This window comes from Megalobrama amblycephala, linkage group LG2 (genome assembly GCF_018812025.1).
Source record: "Megalobrama amblycephala isolate DHTTF-2021 linkage group LG2, ASM1881202v1, whole genome shotgun sequence".
Taxonomy (NCBI): domain Eukaryota; kingdom Metazoa; phylum Chordata; class Actinopteri; order Cypriniformes; family Xenocyprididae; genus Megalobrama; species Megalobrama amblycephala.
The window spans coordinates 36,180,333-36,201,916 of NC_063045.1; the positions used below are offsets into that span (position 1 = coordinate 36,180,333).

At 36.6% G+C, this 21,584-nt stretch overlaps 1 long non-coding RNA gene across 2 annotated transcripts in view; it reads left to right on the forward strand.

Annotated features, from left to right (window-relative positions):
- Positions 1–9,602: 9,602 nt before the first annotated feature.
- LOC125257115 overlaps positions 9,603–21,584 on the forward strand; it is a 73,166-nt gene continuing 61,184 nt past the window's right edge. Inside the window, exon 1 of one of the 2 annotated variants that reach the window (XR_007182244.1) lies at positions 9,603–9,766. This is a non-coding gene — a long non-coding RNA (uncharacterized LOC125257115). Of the gene's footprint in view, positions 9,767–17,066; positions 17,249–21,584 lie in introns of those variants that run through there. The other variant, XR_007182243.1, reaches the window with a different exon arrangement.

Consider the following 21,584-nt stretch of genomic DNA (forward strand, 5'->3'; position numbering starts at 1 on the left):
TTCTTCTCTGTGCCCTACAGCCCTTACTGATTATCCAATCACATTGTGACACATCATTCATAGGCAGACTGTAAGTGGCTCTAGAGCGGGCCTTTCTGCCTGCATCAGGAAAAAATAGAAGGCAATCAAGGTGTTCAGGAAGTTGTTTCTTTCCCTCTGGCCATTCACATATTGATCTAGTGCAGAATAAATTACTGTGGCGACGTTGTATTGGGTCATATCCAAGAAAAGTTCTGCGTAGCCAGACTTTAGACCAGAGGCATAGTTTTTTATTCCACTTTGCAGCTTCTTTTGGCCAAGAACTGCCCACTTAGACAGGAAAAGACTGTCTGACTGACATTTAAAACAATTTGTTTTATTTTTATGTACACTTTATACTAAGCAGATTAATATACAGTTATGCTAGTGAGTAGCAGTTATTTTAGTATCACTAAAATGCTAAACAAAATAAATTCTTTTATATTTTCAGTTTTTAGTCATCTTTAGTAGTTTTTAATGTCTATATCGTTTTTTTTTTTTTTTAATTGCATACATATGTCACTCACCCATGCAAGTCTCGTCAAATCCGTAAATACAAAAAAGTTGCTCCAGCTACTTTGACATATGTATGGTGTGGGAGTGGCATAGGTTAGTAGTCACAACAAGCAAGAATGGTTGACATGGAGCAGTTAATTCACAAACCTTCGGAGAATCACTTGTTTAAAAAAAAAAAAACTTCAAACAGAGTAGAGTTTGCTGGCTAAAACATTGGCTTGGCTTTTATAGATAGCAAGAACTGAGGGATTTGAAATGTACAACCAATGCAGAGATGGCTTTTTTATTACTCAACAAGTGAGTGAGGTATTTTATTGAACAGATAAATTGCCGTAGCTTTCTAACAGAGTTCATTGTAAAGCATTATCTATTATGAAAGGTCATTTCATTATGGTTGTTGTAGCTCTCTGCTGGAATTTATTTTCAATGAAGTACCGTGTCTATTAATGGGTAGCCTAGAGCTACAGTAATGTCTTCAGCTAGTCAGCCTGAAATCCTTTCCATCTATACTGGTTAAATCTGTGTCCCAATTCAGAGGCTGCGTCCTTCGAAGGACGCAGACTTCAAAGGCCACGCCTTCGAAGGCTGCGAAGGTTGGACCGAGTATTGTTTATTGGGACGGTCTAGCCTACGGAGGTTCTTGATGCATTTGAAGAAGCCTTCGAATGCGGCCTTCAAAGGATGCAGCCTCTGAATTGGGATATATTAAAATATCTTTTAATGTTTTATGAACAGTAGGATAACCATATTCATCCACACAGTCACCGAAGCATAGCCAAAACAATGTTCTTCCGCAGTGCATGCAGTTTTGTTCTTTAACTGCTAGAGGGCCAAAAGTTACATATACTCTCTAAAAAATGCTGGGTAATTTTTTAAACCCAAATGGTGGGTTCAACCTGCTGGGACATTTATTGGGTAATTTTTTATATTTCTACCCAGTGCTGGGTAGTTTTTCTGTAATTTTTACTGCAAAAACAAATGATAAACTCCATCACATACCTACTCAGTGCTGGGTCATTGTAACCCAATGTTGGATAGTCTGTGTCAAACCCAACGCTATCTCATGACCAATTCGTACGTATTTTACGAGGTGGCTAATTCGTACTAATTCGTATGACCTCACTCGTACAAATCCATACGATTTGTCTAAACCCCAGTGACGGGTAGGTTTAGGGGCGGGGTTAGTGGTAGGTCATTCGTACGAATTCATACAAATTTGGCAATTCGTAAAATACGTACGATATCACAAAAAAACGTATATCTCGTAAAATACGTATGAATTGCCGTGAGATCGGGTTGGTCAAACCGGTTAAAACTGGATATATTTGTCAACAGTCATTTTGTGTTCTGTTCTGAGAGAAAACTTCCTGAGGGGAAAATTCCTGAATGAAATTAAGGTTTGTATTACATTGTATTCCTAACAAATCATTACTGCGCGTTTGATGGGTTGAAACTTAAATGTCTGACAGGCGAGATGGCACAAGGTAAAACTGTTTTTGATGTAACTTTTCAAAAATGAATATATAAGATTTTCATTTAATGACATTTAACTGGAACAGCCTACTGATACCTGTTTTCTTACCACAGATTGGTTGCTCTTGCTGCTCCTGTCATGTCCTAAAACGTTACTAAATGTTTTTGACTCAAGTGTTTTATGATTGTAAAAGACTAACTTGCTATTGAATAAAAAATATTGTATATGAACTGTTCCTGTCCTATACAGGTGCTGGTCATATAATTAGAATATCATCAAAAAGTTGATTTATTTCACTAATTCCATTCAAAAAGTGAAACTTGTATATTATATTCATTCATTACACACAGACTGATATATTTCAAATGTTTATTTCTTTTAATTTTCATGATTATAACTGACAACTAAGGAAAATCCCAAATTCAGTAGCTCAGAAAATTAGAATATTGTGAAAAGGTTCAATATTGAAGACATCTGGTGCCACACTCTAATCAGCTAATTAACTCAAAACACCTGCAAAGGCCTTTAAATGGTCTCTCAGTCTAGTTCTGTAGGCTACACAATCATGGGGAAGACTGCTGACTTGACAGTTGTCCAAAAGACCATTGACACCTTGCACAAGGAGGGCAAGACACAAAAGGTCAAAAGAGGCTGGCTGTTCACAGATGTCCAAGCACATTAATAGAGAGGCGAAGGGAAGAAAAAGATGTGGTAGAAAAAAAGTGTACAAGCAATAGGGATAACCACACCCTGGATAGGATTGTAAAACAAAACCCATTCAAAAATGTGAGGGAGATTCACAAAGAGTGGACTGCAGCTGGAGTCAGTGCTTCAAGAACCACTACGCACAGACATATGCAAGACATGGGTTTTAGCTGTCACATTCTTGTGTCAAGCCACTCTTGAACAACAGACAGCGTCAGAAGCGTCTAAAGACAAAAAGGACTGGACTGCTGCTGAGTGGTCCAAAGTTATGTTCTCTGATGAAAGTACATTTTGCATTTCCTTTGGAAATCAGGGTCCCAGAGTCTGGAGGAAGAGAGCAGAGGCACACAATCCACATTGCTTGAGGTCCAGTGTAAAGTTTCCACAGTCAGTGATGGGTTGGGGTGCCATGTCATCTGCTGGTGTTGGTCCACTGTGTTTTCTGAGGTCCAAGGTCAACGCAGCCGGATACCAGGAAGTTTTAGAGCACTTCATGCTTCCTGCTGCTGACCAACTTTATGGAGATGCAGATTTCATTTTCCAAGTACCTGGTTTAAGGACCATGGTATCCCTGTTCTTAATTGGCCAGCAAACTCGCCTGACCTTAACCCCATAGAAAATCTATGGGGTATTGTGAAGAGGAAGATGCGATATGCCAGACCCAACAATGCAGAAGAGCTGAAGGCCACTATCAGAGCAACCTGGGCTCTCATAACACCTGAGCAGTGCCACAGATCGACTCCATGCCACGCCTCATTGCTGCAGTAATTCAGGCAAAAGGAGCCCCAACTAAGTATTGAGTGCTGTACATGCTCATACTTTTCATGTTCATACTTTTCAGTTGGCCAAGATTTCTAAAAATCCTTTCTTTGTATTGGTCTTAAGTAATATTCTAATTTTCTGAGATACTGAATTTGGGATTTTCCTTAGTTGTCAGTTATAATCGTCAAAATTAAAGGAAATAAACATTTGAGTCTGTGTGTAATGAATGAATATAATATACAAGTTTCACTTTTTGAATAGAATTAGTGAAATAAATCAACTTTTTGATGATATTCTAATTATATGACCAGCACCTGTATATAACAGAGATTTTAGAGTGCATTTTTATTATTTAAAATGAAAAACCTTCAAAATCAAACTGGCTGACCCAGCACTGTCAAAAAACAACCCAGCAAGTTGTTTAAAGGGTTAGTTCACCCAAAAAATGAAAATAATGTCATTTATTACTCACCCTCATGTCGTTCTACACCTCTAAGACCTTCGTTCATCTTCAGAAAACAAATTAAGATACTTTTGATGACGATCCAGAAAGGTACTAAAAACATATTTAAAACAGTTCATGTGAGTTCAGTGGTTCTACCTTAATATTATAAAGCAACGAGAATACTTTTTGTGCACCAAAAAAACAAAATAACTTTTCAACAATATCTAGCGATGGATGATTTCAAAACACTGCTTCTGAGCTTTACGAATCGAATCAGTGGTTCAGAGCACCAAAGTCACGTGATTTCAGCAGTTTAGCAGTTTGATACGTGATGCGAATCACTGATTCGAAAGAAAAGATTAGAAAAGCTCCGAAGCAGTATTTTGAAACTAGCCATCAGATATTGTTGAAAAGTCGTTATTTTGTTTTTTTTTTCGCCCATCACTAGATATTGTTGAATAAAGTCATTATTTTGTTAATCTGGTGCACAAAAAGTATTCTCGTCAGGTAGAACCACTGTACTCACATAATATGTTTTGAGTACCTTTCTGGATCTTGAGAAGTTCGGTGTGACATTGCTGGCAATAGAGGCCTCACTGAGCCATCGGATTTCATCAGAAATATCTTAATTTGTGTTCTGAAGATTAACGAAGGTCTTAGGGGTGTAAAACGTCATGAGGGTGAGTAATAAATGACATTATTTATGTATTAAACCCAACAAGCTGGGTAAAAGTAGTGTTCTGTCCAGTATTTACCCAGTGCTGGTTTGCCAAATAACCCAAGAATGGTTGTTTTTAACCCAGCATTCTTTTAGAGTATAGCGTAGTAACAAAAAAGTTTTTTTTTATGGTTTTACATTTAGTTTTAGTTATCTATGATAATCCTGGTGAATATCTAGCATGCTTGCCTTAAACTTAACGTTCCAGCCCAATCCACCTCATTAATCTTGGCATACCTCCTGACTTCATAAGCAAAGAGACCAAATTAGAAACAGGAACAAAAGCTTGAATTGTACCACTTAGTATGATGTCTCCAGACAGATCGTTTAATTGACTGAGACAGCTAAGTGTGATTATGTCAATCATTTTTAGGTTAGAAGCTACTGCAGCATGTATTTAGGCAGATTTTATAGTCAAAAAGAAAACATGAATTCAGGTCAGCCCTTCATGAAACATTTTGATAGTAAAATGTCTTGCTGTCTCTCCATTTTCTAGCAGAGAAAATGTCTATGTGATAGCGTTTGCCGAGATGTAGAACCGTTCACCATATGGCTCATTGTAATTATTCTTTTCTGAGCTGCCTTGGGTCTTTTCTAAATCACCTTGTGTCAAGTATGCATATGGTATAGTGTAAGACATAAAATATAGTCTGAGCTGTATCACTTAACATGCCGCTGTATTTGTTTATTTTTATCCACTTTTCATGCGGAATTGCCTCTGTAAGTGCGTCTTCATGTTGAGTGAATGAGGGAATGAACAGATGAACAGCTATGAATATCTTGAGCCATAATTTCCTTGCATACTTACGTGAAGTTTATTTCAAGACTGTGAAGAACTTTGCAGTGTGACTCTATTGTAACTCTTTGGTCAAGAGCCAGACTTGTGGAAGTCTGTGAAACTGCCTCTATAAATCCAAATATAGTTGCTTGCATGTCAATATTCTCCTTCCCAAGTTTTGTAAAGCTAAAGCTGGAAAAGATTGGCTCCCAGTATGGGGCTTCCGGGTCCTCGTGTCCTGTGGCTTGGCTGATTAAGTAGGGTTGGAGAATGACAGTCCGTCTGTTTCTGATGATAGCAAACCTCATTCAATGACTATTTGATTCACAGCCATAGAGAAACTGCATCACATATACATCGAGCAGATCCAGACGCTCCTCTGATAACTTATTGAGATCCTGACTGCCTGCAAAGGGTTCGAAGAATGAATTGGTACTGCATATAAATAAATAAAGACAGGCTATATACTTTTTAAGAGAGCACATTGTGCGAGTATTGATGGAGAAAGGTCAGTTGCTCTGTTGCAATGAATCTGCAGTAAGCAATGATTCTTTTTTCACTATATTAAACTGCAGCAAGAAAAGAGGCCATATTATTTAAAGGTTATTCAATTCGTTTCAAGTTGACCTTAATTTTTGGTAACAATCATAATCTTGAGGAGTGAGAACAGGTGCATATTGAGATATGCCTAGAAAAATGAGAAATTCATAACAGAGGTAAATTAAGTTCACATGCTGTAAGTGTAGTGTGACAGAAAATTATACAGATTTGGAACTGAGAAATTATGAATTTATGAAGTCAGTTTGTGTTTTTTCAACACTCTTCCTCAAACCCGCACGTACCTGTATAGTCTTTTTATATTATTATATGTGAAAAAGTGTATGCCTTAGTCAATACCACTTGTACTACTACTATTACTTATTGTTATTATTTCATCTTGATCATGAATATGCTTATATATATTGTTATACATTAAGTTCACTGGCTGTAACAGAATTGTACAAAATTCAGGCTGTGAAATTATGAATGCATTAAGTCAGTTTGTGTTATAAACTCTTGAAGGAATTGTGGAATAGGGTTTGGTTTAGGATACAGCACATGTAACATATGTACATATGTAAAATAAAGTGTTACCTTGTTATTATAGCATCTTGATTGTATAAACAGAAAAGGCCTGAAATGACAGATGGGTGTCTGAATTGACATATGAAGGTGAATGCTTGTTTATGTTAATGAGTTGAACTTCATTCCCAAAGGGACTGTAAATCATTGCTTAATTGGTGCAGTAAAATAAACTCCTCCATTTGTTTCCGGCACATTCTCTCAACTCACCCTCCAAAAAAATTTTTTTTAGGAGAACTGCAGATGCTATAGACTGCACACATTACACAACTAAATGAACAGAACACACAAATTAAGACTAATTAAAACTAAAATAAATACAGTCTGCCAAATATATTATGCATTCAGTCCTTTGCAGACAGAGGTACTTTTGCTTGCTAATTTGAAGGCTTTGCGGAATGAACTTGTAGAAAATTATTATTAACACCAGACCTTGAACTTGTGTAATCAATTATTAAGCTTGTTGTCACAAATTTGCAAGAGAGAGGAACCAAGTGCAGAATAACAGTGAAGGTTTTTTTTTTTTTTTATTAGACAAGGCACAACAAGGAGAGTGAGAGGTGCAACACAGTTCAAACAGTATAGGGCAGGGCAGACGACATGATGACAGGCAGGAAGGATGACCACTGAGACCAGTCTTGGGTGACTTGAGGACAGCTTGAGAGAGGCAGCACCGGGCAGGATGATGGTGGGAAGGATCAGGCAGGAACACGAGGAACCTGAGGCTTGATGCTTGATCTCTCAGAAGTAGCTACAGTCGTGACTGCCAGGCAGTTAGAATCAGAGGCCAGGAAAACTCAGGACACAGGGCAGGGCAGAAATGAACACAAGACTCACAATGAACGAGACAAGACATAAGATAAATGGAAATGCATGAGAGTAAATGAATAAAACCAGAGGCAAAATAAAACCTGAAGCAGAGAACTATGACTAGAGAAAGAAAACAAAAGAAAAGGAAACTAGGGGGGGAAAAGACTGGAACTTACAATCAAAAAATAAAACAAAAGAACAAACTTGCAGGGAGCTAGAAACTAGATACTAGAAAGAACAAAACAAGACTTGGATGCACAAAGGCAAAAACTAACCAAGACAAAACCAAAAAGGATTCACTGTAGCTAGAAATAAGATCAAATACTAGACTGGACAAGAACAATGTTTAACCATAAGTACTGGCAAGCAAATAGAAACGCACCACAAAGCACACAACGAACCAGCAAAGACATGAGGGTAAGAGGCACAATAGAAAGAGAACAGCACATGTGGATCAGGTGAACACAATCAAGTACAGAGTACAGAGATGGCCATCAGGTCGGACACTACGTGCTTTCCGTAGTGTGCTGAATCAACCTCATTCATGGCAGACCACATGATTTTTGTGTTGATTGTAGCCGAAGAAGTGGATGCGATTGAAATTCCCATGTTTTGAATATCAGATATTCAATATCAAGATACAGATTAAATACAGGAACTTGTCGAAGAAAAAACACGCAACACACATTGCCCTTGACATCACAGAACCTGACCAATGAGAATAAAGTGTGTCGTCACCATGCCCAATAGGACGTTTGACTGACATGTACCGTAACCAGTCACAGTTCGTTTTGTTCCGCGTCCTGTTAAGGGCCATGAAAATGTAAACTCGATGTCCCTACAATAACGTTGCCATTCATAAATTATTCATTCAAGAACGTTGTGCAAGTTTACTGGAACAATGGAGACGCGAACTTCACATACTTTTGAAAATCCAGCATTTGATCCTAATAAGTGCAAGTTTTCACAGTTGTAAACACAAAGGCTTTTTCTTTCTTCTGTGAGGGGAATTGGCGTCATGGCATTTGTTTCTAGGCGGACTGTTAAAGACGACTTCGAAAATCCTGAAGTGTTTCCAGTTAAGTGTGCATCAGATGTTCTGCCAACAGTCCATGGGGCATGACGTCTGAGGCTGAGACTAGGTGTCAGGGCAGGACCCTGACACTTGTACTTAGGCAAAATAATGAAAATAATGTATATATACAGTAGGCCTATATACATTGACTATAGGCCTATATGTTAATCATTTTAACAAAAAATCTTGATGTTACACCTTATGCTTCAACTTCCTTCACTGAGTGATATGCTGTAAAAATAAATCGTTGATCCCCTCTCTTTATGTCTAGGTCCCCATGGTAACATGACAATTAAAAATACAGATGATTTAAATACATAACATTACTGAGATTTGGCCACTAGAAATAAGTTGCATGCACTCCTACAGAAGTCTCAGACTGTCAGTGAACAATGATATCTCATTATCGCTGTTGTTTTCTCAGTCTGTTGACATCCCAATGCTGTCCGTGATTCCTCAACTGAACATCAGATCTACTGGCACACACGACGGATGGCTATTGCATAACGGCATAGTCCATTCTGTCACCTTCATTCTTCTCCCATCATTTCCCATCGAGCCACAGGGGACTGGCGCACACGCCAGTCGAAAAAGTAAGTGACAGAACTATCCTGTGGGTGTATCATTCTCTCCCGTCTGTCTCTATTTCGGTCCCACAGCCGGATTGTTTCAGAGAGAGGTACCCTGGATCTCAATGTATAGCCTTCGTAGTGCTTGCTTTGTGATTGATTTCATTGCGAGTGACCTCGTCCATAGAGTTATGTGAGTTAGTTTGCAGTTGTGCACGTGTGACTTGTGTGTTCAATTTATGCATTTACTGTGTTCATGTCAACTATTTTATGCATAGGCCCACATTCTGGATTACAAACCAGAGAGTGAGTCTCGAGAGGTGATGTGGAAATTTTACATCATCCTCTTATTCACATCATACAGTATGTTTACATGGATGAATATTAAAAAAATCCTAATTAATCATAGTTTCATAACCAATTATTACACATTAAGTCGAAATTATTAGAAAAGGTCATAGCCTAATTATGACTTTTTATGTCATATGCTAATTATTACTTTTTTATGTCATAATTAAGATTTAGGCCTACAAAAGCATGATATTGTTTTCTTATTTGGTGGAAATGGCCTTCCACCGTGCATCCTTACTATTGACAGTGAAACATCAATAATGGCGACGTCCGTAATACATGCACGAGTTCATCCGCCAATTTTTTGTTCAAATGCAGCAGATTTGAATGCATTTTATTGAGATTTAAGTGGAGCATTTGGACCACAAAACTCGGGTGGAAGACTGGACCACTTCGGATGATACAGTTTCTATCGCTGTTTCTGTGAGTTACCAAAATCAAAACATGATAACACACGAGACGTGCGCGTGTGCAGGGAAGAGTACTTTATCATTACTTTAATGATATTTTTCCGTTATCTTTCACAAGGCGTATAATGTTAAAGACAACTAGTTGTCCACAGGTTTACCGGAAATGTCACTTCGGTTATAAAATGCGGCGTTTACTCTTGTTAAAAACCAAACTTTTGTGTGAACGTTGATCGGATCAATGGGTTACTCCTGTCGTCGTCTGTTGGCGTTGTTCAAGGTTTGTTTTCACCTGACTGAACATGTTTAATCGGGGTTTCTCGGTATCTGTTGGGATAGTGTGAACATGACAGTTATTTTTCATAAAAAATGTAAATTCAACAGCCAACTTGTTTGTTGGCGTTTGCTGTGCAGTGTGAATTAGCCTTTAAGAGGATCGCCTTCTGTTACTGATACTGACGTGAATACAGATATCTCCACCTTTTGTTTTGTTTTTACCTAAATTAAATATTCACAACTTCCATGGCATTGTTTGCAGGTAAGAAAATGTAGGCTATTTTATTGTATTGCATGATAATGTTTTATTGTTGTCATTGTAAATATTCACTTTTTTTTCATTGTCATGGAGGCGAATCAGAGATTGCGGTTCAGTAGACATACACAACACATTTATTTATTTCAACACATGACAACGAAAATGAAATCCCTAGAAGTTTGTGAACAGTTTTGCAGGAGCTGTGTGCAAGTTCTGCTAATTCACAAGACGACAAAGTGTGTGTGCGAGTCATACCCAAGGTAATGTTAAACCAAACAAAATACAAAACTTTGATAGGCGTGTGGTGTAGTGTTTACTTTTTACACATAGAAAAGGCAGAAAAATGTATGACATTGTCTAGTTTTCTCCTTGAAGGATGATGTGAGTTACTATGGCAATTCTTGATGCAGCATGAATGACCTACAATGGCTAAATTTTTCACAATCACAATAGAAAATCAAAACACTGCCTTAAACTCGCTAGCAGAAAGGCAGTACAATGCTCCTAACATGGTGTCTAAACAAGACCCAGAACTCAACACAGCGTGACATCAGCTTCACGTTCTCTATTCCGCTGCTGTGTGAATGTGACCTGAATGGGGCATGTTGTCACAATGAGGACCAGCCATTGAACAGCCTATTATAGGCAGTTTATGGCTTTTCAGGACAATTTCAAAGGTAAAACAATTGTAACATGGAAATACCCTTGTCCTAAAAACATAGGCTATGGTTAATATCTACCATAATTGCTGTATATGTCCTATGTGGCTTTTCTGAATGTATATTAGTGTGGTTTTTCTCTGTGAAGCTGCTTGTGCTTGTGTTGACATTTACAGTGTATGCGAACAGCTTTAGCTCTCTGCAGAGATAATCTCTGTCAACATTATGAAACCTGTATTTACAACCAAACATTTGGGTAGTTAACCCAAAATGCATTTTGGATCATATGCTGTGCTTTTACAGAAAGTCTGCAGCAAAGTTGCTCTCTATATCCCACTTGTTACCACGGTAACACCAGCAGTTAATTGGAGGCAGCTAATTTTGACTCTGATAGTGAGACTTCACTAAACATTTCCATTCCACGGTGAATGTGAAGTGTCCAAGATATATCTATGATTAAATGGATTCTTTTTTCAAAAGACTCCAAGGACCATAATATTCTCACAAACACTTTTTTTTTCACAAAAGTTTTTTTCTTCCACTTTTTAAAATGACATTGGCTGACCTCTTCTATGTTTTCTTCCACAATTTAAATTGCCATTATTATAAACTGTGTGAAGTAACATAAACCTTGTCTCATGCAGAGAACGATGCATTAAATAACAGGAAGGCCCACGCAGAGTAAAACGTTCCTCATGTGTTTTGGCTCCAGTTACATGGAGCTTGATTCCATGGAGCGATGCTACTTTAATTGTCTCTTCTCTGAATAGCTGTCATATTTAGAAGCATTTACATAATCAGAGTCATTTGCATATGGGGCAATGGAGTTTGCTTTTGGAGAAGAACTACAGCGGATGTGAGTTTATTGCGCTGTTATCTGCGTAGCTGTTAAGTTAACTCAGTATTTGTAAGCGCTGAATGATTGGTTACACTCTAACCTCTGAATGCATACCTGTAATTTGGAGTGTAATTTTAGATGGCAGCATCTTGGGAAAAATAATTGCTTGAGGCAAAGTGCAGTACATTCTTTAAAGATAGCTGGAAGGAAGCTGTGTAACGTAAGCCTATTCATTAAGCGAAACTCCTCTGCTAAGGGCTAATTTTATCACTGGTCATTTTTAGTGCTTACGCTAATATTCTTATGAGATAAATTGACTACTTCATCATATCATAAATAAAATCACTAGTTATGCTAATGGACAAGAAATCCCAGCACTGCACTTTTACTGCTTCCAAGGAGTGCTTTCGGAAATTGCGAAGATAATCCTAAAAGATCTTTGATAAAAACAAGGTCCATTTTGCAAGGATTGTTATGTAGCTTATTGTTTTGAATAAAGGGGAAGAATTACACAGACTGAAGGCCCTGATATACTAGCAGCAAAGTTCTTTTTCGTTCTTCGCTTGGGGGTAAAAATTTTTTTAAATATGTGACCAGCGATATACTGTTAGCAAACATCCCAACGCCATCCACGCTGCTGAGAGTGGCAATTAGACTCTCAAAAACAAAATAATCACACAACAAAAATGAGAAAACAGCAAGTATTTTTTAGGAAAGCGTAAGAAAAGCATCTGATCATAGCATCATGGATATGTCTGCAGGAGCTCTGCAGTTCGGCACTCCAGTAAAGACACATCACGCTTATTTGTATAGCGCTTTATACAATGGATTGCATGAAAAACAGGTTCATTCTCATTTCATCAGAAGTACAACTTCATTTTCTACTATAAATACGTCTGACCTTGATGGACTGACTAAAGAAATGAACTGGAGAAGATACCAATGGTAGTTTGAAGGTGTTTACCAGCTGAAGTGAACTTTTCCTTAAAGTTCGCTTTGCCGAGCTGTTTCGAACTACCAAAACGATCCCTGTTTGCACAGATCTGCAAAAACTATTAAAAATGCTGTATTATGCTGTCAAGCCAGTAGTTGGCGATGTCACACTGTAAAGAAAAACTATGTGTCTAATACACATACACATGTAATACACATGTGCATGATGTCACCGTTTTCACAAATTCGAGTTTTTGTAGTTTACACAGAGTTGATAATGGTATTGTTTTCAAAAACTTGCACTTTTAAATCCGTTTTCAAGTTTGCATTTTCAGGCCCCCAAAATGCAGCTGATATGTAAATGAACGGCCAAAACGCATAAATAGTTTTCCGTTTGTAGTTGAAAAGGTTGTATAAACGGCCCCTGAATATAATCGCTTAATATATGGTACATGTTATTTTGTTCACAAAGTGTCAAGGTCAATAAGTCTCTTAAAATATCAGAAAATTTGATTTTGACCTTGACAAAGGCAAGGTTAGTTCAGATTGTACAATGTTAAAAACCTTAGTGATACTTATAAATTAATTTGTTGTATTTGTAAAGAAAGTTTTTACCTTGAAAAGTACACTACTGTTCAGAAGTCAGTAAGATTTTTCTTTTGACAAAAAATTATAATTACTCAGAAAAAGGACATTAAAAGTTGACATTAACATCTATTAAATTGTTACAAAAGATTTTTATTTCAAATAAATACTGTTCTTTTGAACTTCCTATTCATCAAAGAGTTTCCACAAAAATATTAAGCAGCACAACTGTTTTCAAAATTCATAAAATAATAATAACAAAATAATAAAAATAAATGTTTCTTGAGCAGTAATTCAGCATATTAGAATGATTTCTGAAGGATCATGTGACACTGAAGACTGGAGTAATGATGCTGAAAATTCAGCTTTGCATCACAGGAATACATTACATTTTAAAATATATTCAAATAGAAAATACTTCTTTTAAATTGTAATAAAATTTCACAATATTACTGATTTACTGTATTTGTGATAGTATGATTCATGGCGTGAAAGAGTCAAAAATTGTCTAAATTTCCATTACCAGTATTTTGACTAAATTATTAAAGGGGCTCTATGTAAGAATGACAACTAGAGGTTGAAATGGGTACTGCAGTTCAAACTCAAAATATTGTGCGAGCTCAATTGACATTGCAAGGCGAGGTGACTTACACACTGTATAATTAGTTGATTTATTGATTTATGATGAGTTGATATCGTGTTTTAATATGCTCCCATTCATAGAGATTTTCCGCCAACCGGCAACCCGGGGCGGAGAAATACTGTTGGGTAAATTAGCAACGTGCGGTCTTGCACAGACCGAAACAAAAACAGAAATTCCAACACGGAAGGCAAATTTCAAAGTAAAATAACTGGCTGTAACTTAGACTAATTACTTAGAATTATTAAATGATTTATATTATTATATGCTATTATTATTAATTCATTAAACAAGCAATTTTAGTTTAGAAGTTATTATTAAACATTTAGTTTCAATGAATATTAATATATACAGATCATATGTAATATAAATAAGCTGTAAATAAACTTTAAATATGATGTGACCTTACATGTTTGAGTCTCTATCGCTATTATCAACTATATAAACTAACTTCACAAGTTACTAATCCTATAACATTGAGTTTGTTCAACTACCATCATGGTACAGGCCCCATGTATATGATGCATAGTTATTTATAGCATTCACTGATGCTTTAGAAAAAAAAACATGATGCATTAATAGATGGGGGGTGAAAACATTTGGAATTTGAAGATCAAGGTAAATTGTATTTATTTTGTCTTCCAGGAAACATGCAAGTATCTTCTGTTGCTTCCGAAGGGCAGTACTAAATGAAAAAAAAAAGAAAAAAAAAAAGATGTTCAAGCGAAATAAGAAAAATTTGGACCTCTTCATTCTGTTCAAAAGTTTTCACCCCCCGGCTCTTAATGCATTGTGTTTCCTTCTGAAGCATCAGTGACTGTTTGAACCTTTTTTTTTTAAAAGTTGTGTCCCTCAGTTGTCCTCCATGTGAAAAGATGGATCTCAAAATCATTCAGTCACTGTTGTAAAGGGTTCAAATATGCAAAAGACTGTGGAAAACTGCAGAATTTTTGGGACCTGGAGATTTTTTTCTGAAGAACAGAGTTCAGTTTAATTGCTCAGAATAAACAAAGAACTCATGAACAAACAACCATCACGCAACAAAAAGTAGATCATCCAGGTACACAGTATTAAGAATCAATGGTTCACAAACTTTTGAACTGGGTCATTTTAATAAATTCAGCTATTTTTTTTGTCGTGTGGACTATATGTAAACATCTTTTATGTAAAATATCTTACTCAGGACAGTACTAAATAAAAAATAACATGCATTTTGTATGATCTCTCTTATTTTGTTAAAATTTTGCACATTTTCACAGATTCTGCAAGTGGTTCACATACTTTTTCTTGCAACTGTATGTGATCTGAGCATGTTTAATAAATATCTGCAAACATATTATGGTATTTTTATGCTTTAGTACAGTCAAAACTTACATAGAGCACTTTAAATTAAGGAGAGATAGAAAGAAGAAAAAAAAAAGAAAGTCATAAACACCTAGGATGGCTTGAGGGTGAGTAAATTATAGGATCATTTTCATTTTGGGTGAACTATTCCTTTAAATGGATAATTCTTCCCAAAGTAAATATTCTGTCATGGACTCCGCCTTAATTCGTGAACTATTACTTTAATGTGCAATTAGGTGCAGCTAGGCTTAAAGTCGGCATGAAACGGATGTGATAGTCTTTTCTTTCCTATTGTGACATATATCCGAGTGAAACGACTTCTGCAGTGACATACGTCATGAAGAGAACGGATGTCGTTTCGAGGGAGTGTGTAGGATAACATTTTTAAATATTACAAGTATGATTCAAGATGTTAAAGAGTCAAAAACTATGTCCAAATTTCCATTAGCAGTATTTTGACTAAATTATTAAATTAAGGAGAGATACAAAGACATATTAAGTGTAATTTTAGAAATATTTAACAATAATAATGTCAATGATTCTAATTGTTTTCTTTGTCTCCTGAGGCATGCGACAGGTTTCAAAGTACATACTCGTTTAGTTTCAAGGCAATAGATGCTTGGCATTTTACAAAATTTGTAAAGTGCAAAGAATAAAACAAAGCTAAAAACATTCAAAAGCAATACTTGCACACCACTTTAATTGTGCTGAGAGCACATAGATTTAGACCAAACATTTAAGTCCAGTCAAAGCTCTGGAAAGATGTGCAGTGCTCATGAGTCCCAGTGCATGACAGTAAGAGCGTGAATCAAATAAAGTGAAAAATGGAAAGTAGGGGAGATCAATAAAACATGTTCACAAAGAGAAGCAACTAACAAAGGAAAAGGTGGCAGAAGTCAGTGCCAAGATGCCTGGAGTCATCAGCTTTATACCCCGTCATTTAACACATCCCCTAAACAAAGGTGGCAAGGGCTGCTGAAGCGTAATGAGAAGGTGTAATGTCTGGTAAGTCAGAAAGATGCAGTTAAGCTACTGTTCTATGATTCATGCTGTGTCTTGGCTGACAAAATAAATCTGCAAAGCTAACTTGACATTCAATTGTAAAGCTTTTTTTTATTTTTTTTTTTTATAGAGATTAAAGGAATAGTTCACACAAAAATGAAAATTATCCCATAATTTACTCACCCTCAAGTAGTCCTAAGTGTATCTGACTTTTCTCAGTTATATTAAATAATATCCTGGCTCTTCGCAGCTTTGTGATGACATCCCAAGTGAAAAAAGTACACTTCTATAATGTACTTAAAAGTATGGGTTCAAGTGTAGGCTACTACAGGTGGTAACTAAATAATTTTTTAAATACAGAGATAGTATATTAAAAGCTCATTTTAGTTCATATTCATGGTGTCTCAAAATAGCACAGTTGAGTACATTTAGATATTCTTAAGATTATCTTGAGACTAAAGAAGAATTTTTAATAAGTAATTATTGTTAAGTAATTAGTGCGTGAAAATAGACACTTTAAGTACATTATGGAAGTATACTTTTTTTCACCTGAATTGAATAGGTCAGAGTTTTTTAATGTATGTGAGTTTATTAGGGATGCCACAATTCTCAATATAATATTGAACCGTTCGGTACGGCATCCACGGTTCAATACGCGCTTGTGAATTGCGTTTTTTTCGGTTTTACGTTTAAATAATTTATGTGCGTTTTATTTCTCTGAATTGACTGTTTGTGTCTGCCTGTTAGTCTACGAGCTGAGATGAGGAAACTCCTCCCCGCAAGTAAATATTCAATCACTATGCTCTAAAGTTAGGGGGCGCTGAACCATCATTCCACACTTTAACATGGCGAGCGGCGGTGAAGTCAGGCTACAGTACGAGGAGGCGCCGGCGTCTTTCAAATCCGTGGTGTGGAGACATTTCGGTTTTGCCGTTGAGTATGATGCCGAGGAAGAAAAAACGGTAAGCAAAAAAATGACTGTCTGCAAGCATTGTTTTACACGTGTAGGCTACTCAAACGGAAACACTTCCAACATGACTGCACATCTGCGGCGCCATCACCCAGCAATATCACTGTCTGAAGGCAGGATAGCAGAGCTACGGTGTACATATTAGGACTTTCTCACACCTCAGTCATACAATGAAAAGGCGTCATGCCTCAGACTAAAAGGCTTCAGTCATCGGACAAAACGGCATCGCGCCTCAGACTGAAAGGCTTCAGGTCTCAGGAAAAACGACGTCAGGTCTCGTACAATTATCAGACGAAACAGCCTCAGACCAAAAGGCTTCAGACGAAACGGACTCAGACTAAAAGGCATCAGTTATAAAGGCATCAAACGAAAGAAGCAAATTGCCCCGCCTCAATGTGATGTCACGTGCACACAGTTTTCTGTTAAACGTTAAATATGATGTTATGTATAAAACATATTCCACTGATATTATTTTGTAAATTTGTATTCACTAGTTTTATTTGCATGTATAAAAAGCTAGCAAAATAACACATTGCAACTAGCTTGCATTGCTATCGTGAACACATACGAAAATTAACCATGGTTAAAAGTGTTAATTATGATTTTAAACTATCCACCTGTTTCCGCGGGGCGCTACTGTAAAAGAGAACGTGGGTACAACTTCCGGTGAGGCGGCGGAAGCAGCCTACCAATGGTATTTTGTGTGCTAATTAGCGAAGAGGCTAAGTGTTTTTTGGATCATTGTTTACTTTTTAAAGTTGCAAATCTTTATGAGAGATGTCGTTACGGTGCTCAGGGACAACATCTCAGTTTACTACATTATTAGTTAATAATATCACAATACAATAAACGTGCCCTTAATTGCTCTTTACTTTACTGACCTTCCACAAAAGTGCTGCTGCATGACTACAAGAGCATCCTGACCCTGCAATACATGAACAACCCGTTGTCTGTACTTCACCTGTCACTGATGCTAGCACCAAAGCCTTATGATGTGATATTATTGACTCCTAACGTGTCAGTCGCGTTTCCACTGTCATATATGCGATGCTAAAGGCTACTTATGTTAACCATTGCGATAATAAATACACGTTTATGGAAAATATCAGAGACTGCTTGAGGAACGAAGACAATTCTTATGTGATTATAATTTAATTGGTTTAATGTTTTATCTGTCTCTTCCCTGTGCCTGTTCCTGTCCCTTCCCTGATTCCTGACAAATGCATATCTTTCACAGATTCACACACACTCGGTTAACTCATATAACTCATAACTCCTGTTGTCTTCTCATGAGCTCCCTCTGTTGCTCTGGCTGAAAGGATCAGGATAGATAGACGAAGAGATCGCGCAAACATCCTCGGATAGCAATCATCGCATAGAGGGAAATACATAGAAATGCTCAGAAAAGTGACGTAAACATAGGGTATGTTATCAATATATTTCTAAATGTGTAAGCCTTTGGATTTAAAAGCCTTAGTGGAGTTGTTTTTTGCGTTCTTGTGATCGCAAATAAAAGGAAGCAGGCGCAACTGATTAGGTCTGTGTTTTCTTTTTATGTCAATATAAATATCAGTTAGATTCAGCATGATTGATGTGCACTCCTGACATAAATTAATAAATTACTATTACTGTAACATTTTTTTATTGTAAAACATTGTTCAAATATTGATGCCGGAATCTTAAATCTTTAAGTAAAAAACAAACGTTCGCAAGTTTGGATCGTTAAATCTTGAATTACTGTCAACTGTTGAATGAATGAGTGTCACGTCGGTCACGTCACGTCTAGCTTGTTTACTTAGAACCGGAAGACGCTCCCACGTTTGACGCAAGGCCTCATGGGGCGTAGGAAACTTGTGGATAGTGTAGCAAAACCATGGTTCATTTGATTACCAAGGTTAACTATAATAATCATTTTGTTTTATTTGTTGTAAAACCATGGTTCATTTTTATAAGAGAGGTAAAAAAAATCTTTCGAGCTATTTGAAAGCGTTGTTAATCCCTGGTTGTTATAAGCTGCTTTTATGTACAGAGGTTACCAAGGAAACGGCTTTATTTCTACTGTTCCAACGCCACCTACTGTCAAAGAGTCGATTAGGCAAGCAATTTTATTTATTTAGCACATTTCATACACAATGGTAATTCAAAGTGGTTTACATAAAAATAATAAAAAAGGAATGCATAAATAAAAATAACAATAAAAACAGAATACCACTATCTGGATGGAGTCACATTTTACATTTTCATTCAGCCCGTTGCTGTTTTTCTGCAGACCAATGTGAAAATCAGCACGTTCTTTTCTTATTCGCCAAGAGATTACATAAATAGTCTACCATCAACAGATAGATTCTACATAATTAACATGCACGCATACACACACCTTACATCAATTTGGGAATAGAAACAGTAAATAAAAAGACAACTGCAGGACGGCATGATAATGGGATAAAAGCCAATAGAAAGTTAGGCTATACAAAAAAACAAAAAACAAAACTGAGGCCTTTTAGTCTGAGTCCGTTTCATCCGATGCCTTTTCGTCTGAAGCCTTTTAGTCTGAGCCCGTTTTGTCTGATGCCTTTTTATCTAAGTCCGTTTTGTCTGAAGCCTTTTGGTCTGAGGCTGTTTCGTCTGATAATTGTACGAGACCTGATACCTGACGTCGTTTTTCCTGAGACCTGAAGCCTTTCAGTCTGAGGCGCGATGCTGTTTTGTCCGATGACTGAAGCCTTTTTAGTCTGAGGCATGACGCCTTTTCATTGTATGACTGAGCTGTGAGAAAGTCCTAATATGTACACCGTACAGAGCAGGTAATAAAGTCCTCCAAAAAACAACAGTCCCTCGCTGAATCCTTCCAGCATACATATCCAACTGGTTCCAAGAGACACATAAAAATAACAAAGGCAGTGGGGGTGTTCATTGCCAAAGATTTGCAGCCGTTTTCGGTGATTGGAGATTCGGGCTTTTGTCATCTTATAAAAACACTTGATCAGCGTTACAGACTACTGTCTCGCACTCGCACTTTTTTCAGCACCGAGATAATTCCCGACCTCTATGAAAAGGCATGCAACAGTGTACGAATTGGCTAAATTATTTTCTGTTATACAATACACTAGGAACTAGTGGACTTTTCTTTGCTTTTAAGTAAAATAAAGGAGTATTGCAATAAATCGTTTTTATTTTTTCTTCTTAACCTCTTACTGTTCCTATTGCCTATGCATAGAGTAACAAAAAAACATTCTTATGTGTCAAGCCATCAGAACCGAACCAAACCGAAAACCGTGGTTAAAAAACCGAGGTATGTATTGAACCGTGGGCTAACTGTATTTAGAGTTTATATATAATATCTACATATTATCATATGTATCATTATCGTTATACATAATATCATATCTATATATATATAGGCTATATATATAATTTTTTTTAAAAAACCCACTTTAGAAGGTGCTTATTAACCCACTAGTCATATGAATTACTTTTATGATGGATGGATGCGCTTTTTGGAGCTTTAAAAACTCTGACACTATTCAATTCCAGGTGAAAAAAAAGTACACTTCCATAATGTACTTAAAGTGCTCTATTTTCATGCGCTAATTACTTAATATACTAAAAATTCTTCTTTAGTACTTATCAAGATGGAGGTGCTTTTATGGAGCTTCAAAAACTCTGACACTATTAAATGCCATTACAAAGCTGTAAAGAGCCAGAAAATTATTTAATATAACCCCGACTGTGTTCGGCTGAAAGAATAAAGTCATAAACACCTAGGATGGCTTGAGGGTGAGTAAATTATGGGATAATTGTATTTTTTGAGTGAACTGATAATTCTTCCCAAAGTAAATATTCTGTCATGGACTCCGCCTTAATTCTGATGTGCAGATGGGTTAAAGTCGGTATGAAACAGAAGTTGCGATAGACTTTTCTTCCCTATTGTGACGTATATCCGAGTGAAACGACTTCTGCAGTGACATACGTCATGATGAGAACAGATGCCGTTTTGAGGGAGAGTGTAGGATAACATTTTTGAATAAATATTACAAGGGTTATTAAAGGGAATTAAAAAAAATGATGTGCACAATAATTTATAATAAACACTGTAACACTATATTATGTAAAAAATAAGATTTGTCCTTTTTGATTTCATATGACTTTAAAGGAATATTCTGGGTTCAATAAAAGTCAGCAACATTTGTGACGATATAAAAAAATGTTCACTTTCCTTTGTGAATGACTTGTGAAGTGAATGACGCTGATGTGTAAATGTCACAATATTCATTGTTTCAATAGTATAGCCACAAGATGTAAACAATATGCATGTTAACATAACTTTA